Consider the following 16,012-nt stretch of genomic DNA (forward strand, 5'->3'; position numbering starts at 1 on the left):
AGAAATAATGCACTGTGCCAAATTGTGATGTAAATGTGCATACTATGTACTGGTCCCAGTTTATCTAACCTGCTGTCCCAGTCTAACAAATGCGAACTGAAAGTATGGTTTTGCCTATGTGTACACAAATGGGTGTCATGCCCTACTACAAGTTATTCTTCAGATTCATTTTTAGATTCATGCAGAGCATCATCATCCTCTGACCTCTTGTGTTAAAGAAACCTCAACGTTGAAGAAACCTCAACGTTACAAAAACCACAACGTTACAGAAACCTCAACGTTAAAGAAACCTCAACGTTAAAGAAACCTCAATGTTAAAGAAACCCCAACGTTAAAGAAACCTCAACGTTAAAGAAACCTCAATGTTAAAGAAACCCCAACGTTAAAGATACCTCAATGTTAAAGAAACCCCAACGTTAAAGAAACCTCAACGTTAAAGAAACCTCAATGTTAAAGAAACCACAACGTTAAAGAAACCTCAACGTTGAAGAAACCTCAACGTTAAAGAAACCCCAACGTTGAAGAAACCTCAAAGTTAAAGAAACCACACCAATACAAAAACCACAATGTTAAAGAAACCTCAACCTTAAAGAAACCACAACGTTAAAGAAACCTCAACGTTAAAGAAACCTCAACGTTAAAGAAACCACAACGTTTATTTCACAAAAAATACAAAAGACGTCTTCACGCACCTGTGCAGCGCTGAAGTTGATGTTTGAAACAGTGAATATTATTGGTTTAATGTGTCTTGGTTAACGTGACATGTCTTCCGGTTTCAGAACTCCCTTTTACTAAGGAATCCCAAAACGTCTAATTAAAGCCTTTCTGCAATATCTGAAATAATTGGATAGCCTATTCTGTGATGAATACTGTGTAGCCCATGCAAACCTCACCGGAAAGCTTTGCATTCTTAAAAAAACAAACATATTCAATCATTTCACCCACACTGCTCGCGTGTGAATGAGTATCTGTGTAGCTAGGAGCTAAAATATAACTTGGTTCAGTTTGAGCTGTTCTGCAAGTCCTCTATATAACTGGGTTCAGTTTGAGCCGTTCTGTGCGCTGCAAGTCCTCTATATAACTGGGTTCAGTTTGAGCCGTTCTGTGCGCTGCAAGTCCTCTATATAACTGGGTTCAGTTTGAGCCGTTCTGTGCGATGCAAGTCCTCTATTGGATATCAGGAAGATACAGACCCACGTGGATACTTGAAAGACCAACGAGGAGAGAATAATTAAAGATAACTAACTAGGTTTCCCTTTTTATCTGTGAATTAATCATTGGAGTAGAGAAACACATATACAAAGAACCAGATACAAAGAGGACCATACTGTATGCGTGTCAGGTAAAATAACACCCCAATAACAACCCATCTCCCAGGACAAACTAACTAGCAATAGCTAGCGAGCTAAATGTCCATGCTGTTTCATGCCTGTTTCGACCTGCTCCCAAATTAATATAGTTGGTTCACAGTTGGTTTTGATATTTTAACCTGCGTGTCATCATTCTATCTGGTGAGGATGGACAAAATCAGGTGGATGCAAGTGCATGGCTGGTGTAGTCAGCATTTGGAAACTGTGTTTCAGATATCTCCTTAAAGTAGTAGAGCTGCTCCTCTCCTCACAGAAGTCCTCCACCTGCAAATCCGAGGCCCTAATTGTGCTTCTGTTGCAGGTGTGGTTGCGAATCAACCTTTATTTGCATGCAATTACCATATACTGAACAAAAATATAAATGCAACATGCAACAATTTCAAATATTTTACTGAGTTACAGTTCAAATAAGGAAATCAGTCAATTGAAATAAACTCATTAGGCCCTAATCTATGTATTTCACATTACTGGGAATACAGATATGTATCTGTTGGTCACAATTACCTTTAAAAACACTTCTAGCACTGAGATGCAGTGCCTTAGACAGCTGTGCCACTGAATTTGCCTAGTTAAATAAAGGTACATTTAAAAAATAAAAAATAATTGCTTACACCTGCCCATACCATAACTCCACCACGACCATGGGTCACTCTGTTCACAACGTTGATATCAACAAGCCGCTCACCCACACGACGCCATACACGTGGACTGCGGTTGTGAGGCCGGTTGGGCGTACTGCCAAATTCTCTAAAACGACATTGGAGGCAGATTATGGTAGAGAAATGAACATTACATTCTCTGATAACAGCTCTGGTGGACATTCTCGCTATCAGCATGTCAATTGAATACTCCCTGAAAACTTGAGACATCTTGACACAGTGTTGTGTGACAAAACTTCACATTTTAAAAGTAGCCTTTTATTGTCACCAGTACAAGAGGCACCTGTGTAATGATCAAGCTGTTTAATCATCTTCTTGATATGCCACACCTGTCAGGTGGATGGATGATATTGGCAAAGGAGAAATGCTTGCTATCAGGGATGTAAACAAATTTGTGCACAAAATTTGAGAAATAAGCTTTTTGTGCGTCCCACGTTCATGAAATGTGGGACCAACACTGTACATGTTGCGTTTATATTTTTCTTCAGCGTATATTAACATGCATTGCCATTTCTCCCGACAGTGGAAAAACTGCTCTGGCTCTCTGCATGAAACAGAGGCGTGCTTCCCCCACGCTGAAAGAATGGCAGACGCTGCCGAACTAATAGTCCAAAGTCAGATGAGTATTCTATGGTTTCAAACGGCACTCTATCCCCGCTCTTCGGAAGAGACAGTGATGTATTTTTAAGTTTGGTGCAGCGATAGAGTGGTGTTTGAACTAGGGATTCTTTTACATCCACAGTGACATTTAAGATGACTCATTGTATGGTTCTATTTCCAACTGACTGTTTCATACCTCTATTGAGCATGTAAATTGAGTATGTATCTATTTGCCTGAAGGATCACGAGAGGTTAGATGAAGACACAGGGCATTTTAAATCATGCAATTGGACATTGATTTTACAATCAACACATTTGAAATATAAGTTACTATATTTCGGGAAGATCAGATTGACTTGCAAAGCTCAGAATTTTAATTGACATCACAGTCAACTGAACTATTACAAGGATGGGAATAAGCCACATTAAAACATATAATTAATAAAGTCTTCAATTTATTAATAAATATACATCTATACAATATATCTGTACAACTGCAACTATACACAACATAAAGAAGTTAAGGTAAATAAATGTAAAACATTGTTATAAATCAGAAAAATCTGATTATTAGAGATCCTCTCTTCAGACACACCTTTGTGACTTGAACTTTAGCACAACCATACATTGATTAGAATGGCAGATGTATTAAGATAAATTCCAGTCACAGGCATTTCTCTAAAGGATAGGATCTGGTCCTATCAGGCTGTTATGTTTCGTCTTTATTTTGTTCTTTTTTTGTGAAACATTTACATCAGTGATTTTAATTGGCGGAACATACTAATCTTTCTACTTTACATCAAAATGTTCACCTTTGAGCGTTATCCATCTTTGAAATATTACTTAGATAAATTACAGCATTGTGTAATACACCAAATTACACTATCCATTTGTTATAGACTTGAACAGAGGATGATTACGGTACAGGTGGTTCATGTTCAGATCTATTCCCTTAGCACATAAAGGAAACACAAATGAACACTAATTCATTAAAACAAAGATGTAAAGGGTTTTGAAAAAAAGAGGTTAAAACAATATATAGAGGCACTCTAACAGAAGGCAGTAAAGTCCCATTCTTTCATTCTCTCATTTCAATGTTCGGTCATTGTCACACGGCAGAGTTCACAGTTCACTTACATGCTTGACCTACATCTTTCAGATGTCATTTAGGACGTTCCACAGAACTATGTGGAAAATCTTGAAGAATATTGGGGGTCACAAGAAGAATGATGTCTTCAGGAGTTTGTACTACACATTCAGACGGTGTGACAGGTGACATTCAATGTTCTCATGGTTCCTTTCCTTCCTTGTGTCGGTCCTTTCCTCTGCCGGTTGAAAGATTGCTCCGAAATCACACCTGCATATTCGCTCCATATTGTCTGACAGTTTTACTGACCACATGATACACCTACAGCCCTAAAAACCTGCTAAACGTGTAGTCCACTACATACATGTTTTGTAATAATCAGACAGTGGGCAAATTCCCGAGCAGAATCCCTGGGGAAGGGTTCTGGGCTCGGCCTCTTGGCTATTTTCTTGTCCGGAATTCTGCAGTGACATCTCCACCTCCCAATCCACATTCAGAGGAGAGGCCTTCCCTGATGACCAGGGGACTGGGACACAGGTGGTCAGATGTAGTACTCCCTGTTGTCCCTGAGGGTGGAGCTATGACTGTCATGGAGGTGGCACTCTGTCCGGTAGGCTGGTTCTGCCTGGTAGGCTGCTTCTTCTCCGGTAGGCTGTTTCCAGGTTGGTTCGGTGCTCCTTCTCTTGATGCTGGTCTCTCCGGGCCTCGTGCTGGTACAGAGGAAACGGTCATTCACCGCCACACACACAGAGTGATGAAGACTACTGCTGACACAACACTGCGGGGAGCAAGGCAGCCATCTTTATTGGGACTATTGAATAAGTTATTTCGTGGATTATATAATAAGTTCTTAGTGGACTTATATAATAAGTGTCTTTAGTGGACTATAGATATCCTTTTCTCAATATAGGGGTGCGTTCCACCTTTGAAAATATTCGTCTCCAAATTAAACTGCCTCATACTCAATTCTTGCTCGTACAACATGCATATTATTATTACTATTGGATATAGAAAACAATCTCTAGTTTCTAAAACCGTTTGAATATGTCTCTGGGTGAACCAAGAACTCTTTCTGCAGCGAAATCCATGACAGGAACTGCGAAGGTCTGAAACGGGCTCTGTTCTCAGACAGTTTAAAGCTCTGTATGTATCCTATGGGTCGACAATGAACTGCACCCGCCTTCCCCTGGATGTCATAACCAATGAGAATTGGAATGGAGTCTACGTAGATCTCAGACTTTATAAAAGGCCAAGAACGAAAGGAGCCTCTTTCGACGTTCTTCATTGCGCAAAGCAAGACCTCAGGATGGCATTTTGAACGCTCAGTTATCGACCTTAGATATATCCGTCTGTAATTTAATTTGATATAGGTGTTAGAAACATCATAAACAAAGTTATTTTAAACCGAGTTATATCAGTTTATGCGAGTATATTGCTTTTTCGGAATTTCCTTATATTGCGTTTTGAGGATTTGCGCATGTTGTGCCACATAGCTATGTGTTAGCTGCTAATTCCGAGTTGAAGACGACGTTTTACAACCAAGCAACGATTCTTTTTGGACAAAGGACCACTTGCCCAAGATTCTGATGGAAGCTCGTCCAAAGGTAAGAGCTATTTATTAATGTTATTCCGTATTTATGTTGAAAATGTAAACGGATTGTCCGCCATTATTGCGGACTAGTCTGGCTGTAACGTTAATTTAAAAATCTAACTCAGCGGTTGCATTAATAACTAATGCATCTTTCATTGCTGTCCAACCTGTATTTTCTTGTCAAGTTTACGATATTTATTGATTAGATTAGGTGCCTTTCAGATTGGCGCCGGCCAGAATGCTGACCTGTGCCACTGATCAATTGTATAACACGATTTGTGCTGCTAAAATATGCACATTTTCGAACAACCTATATGCATTGTGTAATATGATGTTACAGGACTGTCATCTGATGAAGTTATCAAGGTTAGTCCAAAATTATATATCTTTTGCTGTATTGTTACGATCGCTAACTGCTGCTGCTGGTAAATATGCTTTGTGTTCTGCGTATTGTGCTAAGCTAATAATAATGCTATATTGTGTTTTCGCTTGTAAAACAAAAATTGACATATTTGCTGGATTCACAAATATGTGGCTTTCATTGCTGTACGGCTGTGTATTTTTCAGAAATGTTTAAGATGAGTAATTAGGTATTTGACGTTGGTCTCTGTAATATTCTGGCAGCTTCGGCACTATTTCAGATTGCAGCTGCAATGTAGAACTAGTGATTTATTACTAGAATTGCCACATTTTTTCCTAAAAAAACATATGCGTATACAATAAATATGTTATCAGACTGTTCATCTTATGAAGTTGTTTCTGGTTAGGGCTATTATATATCTTTATTTGTCGAAATTGTGATAGCTACCCATGCAGAGAAAAATGGTGAAAAAAAAAGTTGTGTCTTTTGCTATCGGTGGTTAGCTAATAGATTTACATATTGTGTCTTCCTTAAAACATTTTAAAAATCTGAAATGATGGCTGGATTCACAAGTGGTGTATCTTTACACTGGTGTTTAGGAACTTGTGATTTAATGATATTTAGATGCTAGTATTTACTTGTGACGCGTATGCTAGGCTATGCTAGTCAGCTTTTTTTACTGTGGGGGTGCTCCCGGATCCGGGATGCGTAGCAAGTAGAAGATAAGTTCTTTAGTGGACTATAGAATACGTTCTTTAGTGAATATAGAATAAGTTCTTTAGTGGACTATAGAATAAGTTCTTTAGTGGACTATTAGAAAATTCTTTATGGACTATAGAGAAAGTTCTTTTAGTGGACTATAGAGAAAGTTCTTTAGTGGACTATTAGAGAAAGTTCTTTAGTGGACTATGGAGGAAATTCTTAATGGACTATAGAGGAAGTTCTTTAGGACTATAGAGGAATCTTATGACTATAGAGGAAGTTCTTAGTGGACTATAGAGGAAGTTCTTTAGTGGGACTAGAGGAAATTCTTTATGGACTATAGAGGAAGTTCTTTAGTGGACTTATAGAGGAAGTTCTTATGGACTATAGAGGAAGTTCTTTAGTAGACTATAGAGGAAGTTCTTAGTAGGATATAGAATAAGTTATGTAGTGGGACATAGAGGATTCTTAGTGGACTATAGAGGAAGTTCTTTTAGTGACTATAGAGGGAAAGTTCTTTAGTGGGACTATAGAGGAAGTTCTTTAGGGACGTATAGAGGAAAATCTTTAGTGGACTATAGAGGAAGTTCTTTAGTGGACTATAGAGGAAGTTCTTTTAGGACTATAGAGGAAGTTCTTTAGGACTATAGAGGAAATTCTTTAGTGTACTATAGAGGAAGTTCTTTAGTGGACTATAGAGGAAATTCTTTAGTGGACTATAGAGGAAAATTCTTTAGTGGACTATAGAGGAATTCTTTTAGTAGACTATAGAGGAAGTTCTTTAGTGGACTATAGAGGAAGTTCTTTAGTGACTATAGAGGAAGTTCTTTAGTGGACATAGAGGAAGTTCTTTAGTGGACTATAGAGGAAGTTCTTTAGTGGACTATAGAATAAGTTCTTTAGTGGACTTATAGAAATCTTAGACTATAGTTCTTTAGTGGACTATAGAGGAAGTTCTTTTAGTGGACTATAGAGAAGTTCTTTGTTAGGGATTCTTAGTGGACATAGAATAAGTTCTTTAGTGGACTATAGAGGAAGTTCTTTAGTGGACTATAGAGGAAGTCTTTAGTGGACTATAGAGGAAGTTCTTTAGTGGACTATAGAATAAGTTCTTTAGTGGACTATAGAGGAAGTTCTTTAGTGGACTATAGAGGAAGTTCTTTAGTGGACTATAGAGGAATTCTTAGTGGACTATAGAGGAAGTTCTTTAGTGGACTATAGAATAAGTTCTTTTAGTGAGGGGACTATAGAGGAAGTTCTTTAGTGACTATAGAGAAGTTTTATGGACTATAGGAAATTCTTAGTAGACGATAGAGGAAGTTCTTTAGTGGACTATAGAAGTCTTTAGTGGACTTAGAGATTCTTAGTAGGACTATAGAGGAAGTTCTTTAGTGGACTATAGAGGAAGTTCTTTAGTGGACTATAGAGAAGTTCTTTAGGGACTATAGAGGAAGTCTTTAGTGCTAAGAGAAGTTTCTTTAGTGGACTATAGAATACGTTCTTTAGTGGACTATAGAGGAAGGTTCTTTAAGTGGACTATAGAATAAAGTTCTTATGACTATAGAATACGTTTTTAGTGGACTTAGAGGAAGTTTCTTTATGGACTATAGAATAATTCTTTTAGTGGACTATAGAGGAAGTTCTTTAGTGGACTTATAGATACGTTCTTTAGTGGACTATAGAGGAAGCTCTTTAGTGGACTATAGAATAAGTTCTTTAGTGGACTATAATAGAAAGTTCTTTATTGGACTATAGAGGAAGTTCTTTAGGACTATAGAGGAAGTTCTTTAGTGGACTATAGAGGAAGTTCTTTAGTGGACTATAAGAGGAAGTTTTTAGTGGACTATTAGAGAAGTTCTTTAGTGGACTATAGAGGAAGTTCTTTAGTGGACTATAGAATAAGTTCTTTAGTGGACTATAGAGGAAGTTTTCTTTATTGGACATAGAATAAGTTCTTTAGTGGACTATAGAAGGAAGTTCTTTAAGTGGACTATAGAGGAAGTTCTTAGTGGACTATAGAGGAAGTTCTTTATTGATATAGAGAAGTTCTATACATAGAGGGAGTTCTTTAGTGGACTTAGAGGGAGTTCTTTAGTGGACTATAGAATAAGTTCTTTAGTGGACTATAGAGGAAGTTCTTTAGTGGACTATAGAGGAAGTTCTTTAGTGGACTTAGATGTCTTAGTGGATTCTACACCTGCATTGCTGCTGTTTGGGGTTTTAGGCTGGGTGTCTGTAACAGCACTTCGAGATATTAGCTGACGTGTACGAAGGGCTATATAAAATAAACTTGATTTGAGGATTTTGATTTGAGACTACCAGAGGAAGTTTCTTTAGTGGACTACAGAGGAATTTCTTATTAGGGGACTAACAAAGAGGAAAGTTCTTTAGTGGACTATAGAGGAAGTTCTTTAGTGGACTATAGAGGAAGTTCTTTAGTGGACTTTGGAGAGAGTTCTTTAGTGGACTATGGAGAGAGTTCTTTCAGTTGTGAAGATATTTATATTATATTTATTAAGTATTTATTCATTTGGCTGTTTAGACTCAGAAAAAGTACATTTCATATATTAATTTAACTGGCACTGAGATAATTGTGAGCTAAAACTTAAAATCCCTTGCCAAATATGATTCTTACACTTTAAGAATTTACGGTAACACTTTATTTGGCACCTAGTGTCAGAACACGTTATGACACGGTCATAACCATGTCATAATATTTCATAAGAGCTGACATAATCTGTCATAACGCTGTCATTATATGGTCATGACACACATTTAGATGTGTTGTGACATATTGCAATATTTTATGGCTGCTTATGACACCTACATAAGAGTGTCAAAGCCCACAAATCCTACCACACAASGCAAACCATTCCATTCTACTTGTAAATAGTATGTTATATAACATTTCTCAAAATGTCCCATTTTATTAGCATTGTAATTGTACACACACTGATGTCAAACATGTGCCTAGCCCAGTGCTGTGTCGCTGTGTCGCTGATGACGGGGATGAATATCGGAGCAGGACAAAACACCCTTTTTGGGATTTATGACTGATATGTGGTCATGTACGTGATAGGCCTATATGGCTAACAGTATATTATTACCCGTATATTATTACCCGAGTTTTGACTGGACACTATTTAAAAGAGGATTCCAGAATGATCATGCCCCCCGTATTTCTTGCTCAATTCTTAAAATTAAGCACATTAATCCGCTTTACAACGTGTTAAAACTTTAAACATTTAAAACATTTTTTAACCTTTATAATAAAGCAATCTATGCATCATCACATTTGCAGACTTATGTAATATAGTCTACCATTCGTAATGTGATGAGTAGATTGCATAGTCATAATTTAGGCTAATAATATAAATTAATCACTGTTCGCAAAAAAAGCATGGCTGAGGCATGTAGCGTAGAGTAGGCCTAGGCTATGTATCAGATACGTTTCTTCTTTATTTGCATTGGAAAAATGTGGCCTTTTATAAACCCATTTCATGGAATACTACAACACTTTATATGACTGGAGACATTAGCAGAATCTTTTTTAATATGACACATTACAGGGTAGCCTACTCTACTGACACTTACAAGCAGATCAATAAAAACTATGTTGTCCATATAATAGGCCTACGAGAAGGGGAGACACAAATATAATATGACGTCCATCTAAACTGGAGGAGGAAATTATTGTCAAACAACAAACTTTTAAGTAGCACTGACCCAACAATGATAAGTAGTGAATATGCAAAGTGCAACACTCTGCAGTGATATTGCCAATGCTCTCTGATGGTGCCAATAAGATTTTGATAAAACAGATTAGGTTTTCATTTTCTTCTCTTTACAGCAATAACCATTTGCTTTCCAAACTAGGTTATCCTGAGATTGTATTTTGAAATATTTTGATATGCCTGGCTTGTCCTCTACTTTTCACAACACAGCACTAATCTCCCCAAATTGCCTGCGCCGTCTTTCCTTCTGACTGTAGGAAATACAATTTAAAACAAAGAAGCTAATGATCCTCTGTGGCCAAATCATGCTTTAGTAGCCTATTTTTTAAATAATTGTATTTATTTCTGTGTAGACAGGAGAAAGCTAATTAGGCTGTATAATTTTGGCAATTTAACTCAATTTACTTTAGCAAAAGTTTAGCTTCCCCTAGCATTATGGACACACTGCCTATGCTTACATATTAAAGAGGTAACCACACGTAACATCCCTATTCGATTGCAGGCTACGGATTATGTTTTTTTGTGGGCCATTATAAATACAAATTAATCTTGATGGGTGAGAATATTATCAAGTGCATGTCAAATTGTTCATGTTGATGTTAATTAATGGACAATTACCACAGTTATTTGCATGACAATCACGGGCTGACAACATGTCATGACCACCACAGCCCTAGGTGAGCATATATTTATGGGCTGAAGGAGCCTTTATGTGATGGTCAGTCTCAGCGGAGYYAGAAGCCAGCAGGGTCCGCCTCTCAACACCCTCTGCTCTCCCTTTCCTCAATGACCATCTTCCAGCTGTTAGCAAAACTTGAGTTGTACCGTATTATTTCTGCTTCACGCACAAATTCATGTTGTTTCTCATATGATCAGAGAAAATGAAATATTCCTCAATTTAAAAAAATACCAAAGCTGATAATAATAACAATGCAAGCTTATCAATACATTTTCCTACTCATTCATTGCAGCTGCAGTGCTTGTTGTAGCGCAAGTGGAAGTAGTGTGAATGCACATTTTATGGCTTAAAAAAGTGTTGAATAGAAAGTGTTGACAGTGCAGAGTAAAAACGTAAACATGAACTCACTCATAAAAACAGCAGCTCTTTGTTGTAATTGTTGACAGTCTCTCTCTAAAAGTTCAGAAAACTCACAGCATCAACTTTGCTGTAGCTGTCTTTTACGCCTGCTACGTTACTGCAGACACAATAATCTGAGCCATCCGATTGGCCAGTGGTAGGCCTATAGTCCACTTGAATTGCTCCCCAACGGGAAGGCTGAGTTTGTGCCTTAAGACATATGAGATGGTTCAAACGGGAACACGTTTTATACCCGGCACGACACAAATTAAAGAAATAGGAACGCAAGGCTTATCTTTGGGTTTTTCACAGAAATGTTTGGCAATCGACCAGGAATGCCTTGTTGCTCAACCAGTCAATCGCGATCGACCCATTGGTGACCACTTAACTAGATGGTAGCTAACTGTTAGCTAGCTAGCTACATGAATAGTTGAGAGCTAGCTTTAGCTATGTTATGAAAACAATGAGAAAACTGGATTGTAATGTATTTGATAATGTGTGAAAGTGTTTGCTATTGCCATAATATATTTGGTATAACGTTTTAGTTTTCAGCTTTCTTTAGCGGTGTCACTGCATTGTAGCAGACTCTATTCTGATTTCTGTCTATACTTATATTTTTCAGAGAAAGTAATGCATCTACTGCATCCAGGAGTGGAGGTGAAGACCTTGAGGGAGGCTGCAGAAACAAACTTTCAAATGAAAGGAAACTTCTTCACAGGGAAAAAACAGATTTGAATAAATAATACAATTTAGAGTTAAATCCTTGTTGTTGTAATTAATTCTTTACAGTCATGTTTTTTCCCATTTTATTTTGAAAAACTTGTAGAAAATACACTTTATGACAGTGTCATGGAGCATTATGACCATCTGAATCATATAAGCCAGATGGACCTATCACGTACATGCCCTCATATCAGTCATCAGTCACAAAGAGGGTGTCTTGTCCTGCTCCTGAAATCTGCTCCTGCATTCATCCCGGTCATCAGCAACAGAGCATTGGGGAAAGTACATGTCTGAGATCAATGTGTACGCAATTACAATCATTATTTAATATGGTCAATAACAGAAAAAGTTCTATAAGATAAACATACTGTTTACAAGTAGACAATGGAGTAATGGATTGTTTTGCTTTGTGCTGTATGTTTTGACACTCTTATGTAGGTGTCATAACCAGCCATAAAATAACACAATATATGTCACAACATGTCTAAATATATTTGTCATGACAGTGTTATTACCATATTATGACAGGTTATGACATGTTATGTCAGCTGTTATGACATATTATGACACTAGGTGTCAAATAAAGCGTTCCCAAATTTAATTAGGAATGGTAGTCTACTGTTGTAATCTTTATCAAAATCAAGTGTCTGAGGGAAATAAAAGTAGTGATGGAAATGTCACAATTCTTTACCTAGGCAGTTTTACATATTTTAAGAGGCCATTCTACACAATGCAGATTAAAAGTTGGGTTCACAGAAATTGAACAGTCTTCTTTAATTCCCTTTTTTTTATCCATTAGCTTCATTATCTACAAACATATCTGACTTAAAGTCAATTCATAAGACCTTTTAAATCAAATCAAATTGTATTTGTCACATGCGCCGAWTACAACAGGTGTWGACCTTACCCGTGAAAATCTTACTTACAAGCCCTTAACCAACAATGCAGTTCAAGAAATAGAGTTAAGAAAATATTTACTAAATAAAATAAAATAAAAAAATAAATAATAAAGTAACAAGATATATACATACCAATAACGAGGCTATATAAAGGGGGTACCGGTACTGAGTTAATGTGCAGGGGTACAGGTTAGTCGAGGTAATTTGTAAAGTGACTATGCATAGATAAGGAACAGAGAGTAGCAGCAGTGTAAAAATAAAGGGGGGTGTGAATGTAAATAGTGCGGGTGGCCATTTGATTAATTGTTCAGCAGTCTTATGACTTGGGGGTAGAAGCTGTTAATGAGCCTTTTGGACCTAGACTTACTTTACAGTGCAAATAACAGCCCTTCTGGGTAATTACTTTGGAAGTCTCTCCAGTGCTGACTTACTTTACAGTGCAAATAACAGCCCTTCTGGGTAATTACTTTGGAAGTCTCTCCAGTGCTGGAAATGTCTAAATTGTGGCATGTTATCCTGTCTTGACAGACACACATTATTCCAAGAAAACGTCTGAGGAGAGAGCAAGAGGCAGAGATAGCCGGGGCTCATTTCACAGGACACTGACTTTGGCAATTGAGCACTTTAACAACTCTGAATTGGAAATCTCACCTCCAATTACCGCATAGTTGCTTTGTGAAGCGTTGCTTAATGGCCCCCTGCCTCTGCCGACTGTCTCTGAATGATCTACTGGAAGAGGGAAGAGAGTGCGGTGACATCATGGGGAATGTATTACATCATTGATCTGTCATTTGTTTGAGGACTGGGGACCGACATAAAACAATGAGCAACGTTCCCTTGGGAACCATCATTGTGACAATGGAAGAATCTGTAGACTGAAAACTCTCGGCTTCGGTGTTGACAGTGTACAATATTAAAATGTTAGACGACATCGTCCACAGAAATACACTATATTCTGAARATATTCTACATTCCTCACCTGATTGAGAGTGAAATATTGTTGAGTCAGCCAGCGCACCACAGTTAGACTCCACCAGGTGACCCCGTACACTGACCAATGAGCTGCCACGGTTCAGTAGCGCTGCCTTCAGTGGAGCCATGTGATTGAACTGGACGGAGGACAGGCAGCCAATGAAGCCCTTAGATCCTGCCTGCATCACTTCCTCATCCATAGCACCCACTATGTAAACAACAAGGAAGGTACTAATCAAACTCCCAGATTTACCTGATTAATCAGAATGGTAATAAAGCAATCACACGTCCACCGACTGCCACAACGACGTCTGTATCTCACCTTGACTAATGCACATGTTGGATAGAATCCCTCAAAGCAATCTCTATCTCTTTGTCAATGTGAGATAGCATGGACCACTGAGCAGGCACTCTTGAGACTGTATTGTCCCTGCTTGTTGTGTTCAATGAGACAGTTTGAAAATACATATGAACTCTATACAAATCCAATTAGAGCTCCACTAAAATCAAATCCAATGTTTATTTGTTCACATGTGCCGAATACAACAGGTGTAGACCTTACCGTGAAATGCTTACTTACAAGCCCCTTAACCAACAGCGCAGTTTTAATAAAAATAAGTTAAGAAAATATTTACTAAATAAACTAAAGTTTAAAAAAAAAAAAAATTAAATAACAATAACGAGGCTATGTACAGGGGGTACAAGTTAGTCGAGGACAATACATTTATTTAAAGATTTCTCAGCATTTGCAGGAAATTAATCATAACGACTGCCACATATGTAGATAGGATGCTGGCTGCTTAGAGCACTTGAATATCATTAAATCAGAGATACGAGCTCTGAAAGCAATTTGCTATTTTGATTTGTGTTAAGGACAAGAGTAGATGGGCATAAGATACAAGAGAGATCAGTGTGTGCCTGTAATTTGTCTAAAGATTTTAAATATAATGGAGCTAATCAGACCACGAGGGTCAACATTCAACAGCTTCTTCCCTTTAAAGTAATATTGTATCTAATTGGTTTGAAATCTATAATTACCATACTTCCCATAGAAGGCAATTTACTGTACAGGAAGTAGTGTAATTGACCCCCAAAAAGTTTAACGATGATCATCGCCACCATGTTCATCATTGGTCTTTGTTTGTGGTGCTGAAGCATTCCTTTGACTTAATAGATCCCTAGGAGACATAACCCAGCCAAGAATGTATTTCCTTTCATCCTGCAGAAAACACGTTGGAAGTAGTGGATGTTGTTGTGCTGTGCTGGAGTCATATGAATACAGTATGTGTGAAAGATACAGGCATACTAGAGGAAATTGATGTTTTGTCCTATATACACTAACCCAGATTTAGCATACATAATGTTGTTTAGATTTTGTGTGTTTAACTTTACTTTCATGACTTTTCATGAGTTTGATGAAAAATTGGAAATCATTTAAAATGATTGATGCTTAGGCCTGCCTATGTTGAGTATTTTTGATTCAAGCCTTCTAAATATCTAATACATCGCCAACGATCAATGTCTAAAAACAGTGTTCTTCTCAAAAGAATGTATAGACAGCATCTATTCGTACATATATGCATCCTCATCCAACAGGAGATCCCCAGTACCATAATGATAAAATGAATACATTTGTTATGAAATGCAAATGATGTTGTTAATTAGCATAGATTTACTCGTTCCCTAAACTATTGTGAATCTCTGTGTTAGACAAATTACGCTTGGTTTACTTAACGGTTCTATTTAGCTCCTGACTAATGTGTGAAGTGATACGCTTGAGTACAACACTCCCAAGATTTGTGATGCGTGCAATATGTGAGACAGATTATTAGACAGATACAATGTCCTTGTGGGGTGGCTGACAACCCTCCCCATCAGCCTGTCAAATCTATACCAGATGCGAGAAGTGATTATTTGACCAAATCTAGTGCTTAGATTGTCTATTCCACGTTATATCACAGACACGTCTCGTCTATCTCTTCCAGCTTACAAGCTTTGCCTTAATTGCAAAGACTGATTCTTCTAAGCCCTGCACTGTGGTAGGCTGTTCATTTCCTCCATTTACAGTAAAAACCATGACTGTAGCCTGCAGTCATTTAATCATTTCAAACTACCTCAAAAAGCACGTCCTAATTTCTCTGGTGGGCTCACCTGTGATCTTCCCCAAGGTCAGTGATTTGATGGAGATGAACTCTGTGTCTGATGACAGGCTGTACTTTAGGTTCATGTCCTTGTC

The 16,012-nt window shown here is 37.7% G+C and overlaps 1 pseudogene; it reads right to left on the bottom strand.

Moving 5' to 3' along the window:
* Window positions 1–11,971: 11,971 nt before the first annotated feature.
* Window positions 11,972–16,012, bottom strand: part of LOC111959514 (contactin-associated protein-like 5) — a 121,165-nt pseudogene continuing 117,124 nt past the window's right edge.

Source organism: Salvelinus sp. IW2-2015, linkage group LG36, assembly GCF_002910315.2.
Source record: "Salvelinus sp. IW2-2015 linkage group LG36, ASM291031v2, whole genome shotgun sequence".
Classification (NCBI taxonomy): Eukaryota; Metazoa; Chordata; class Actinopteri; order Salmoniformes; family Salmonidae; genus Salvelinus; species Salvelinus sp. IW2-2015.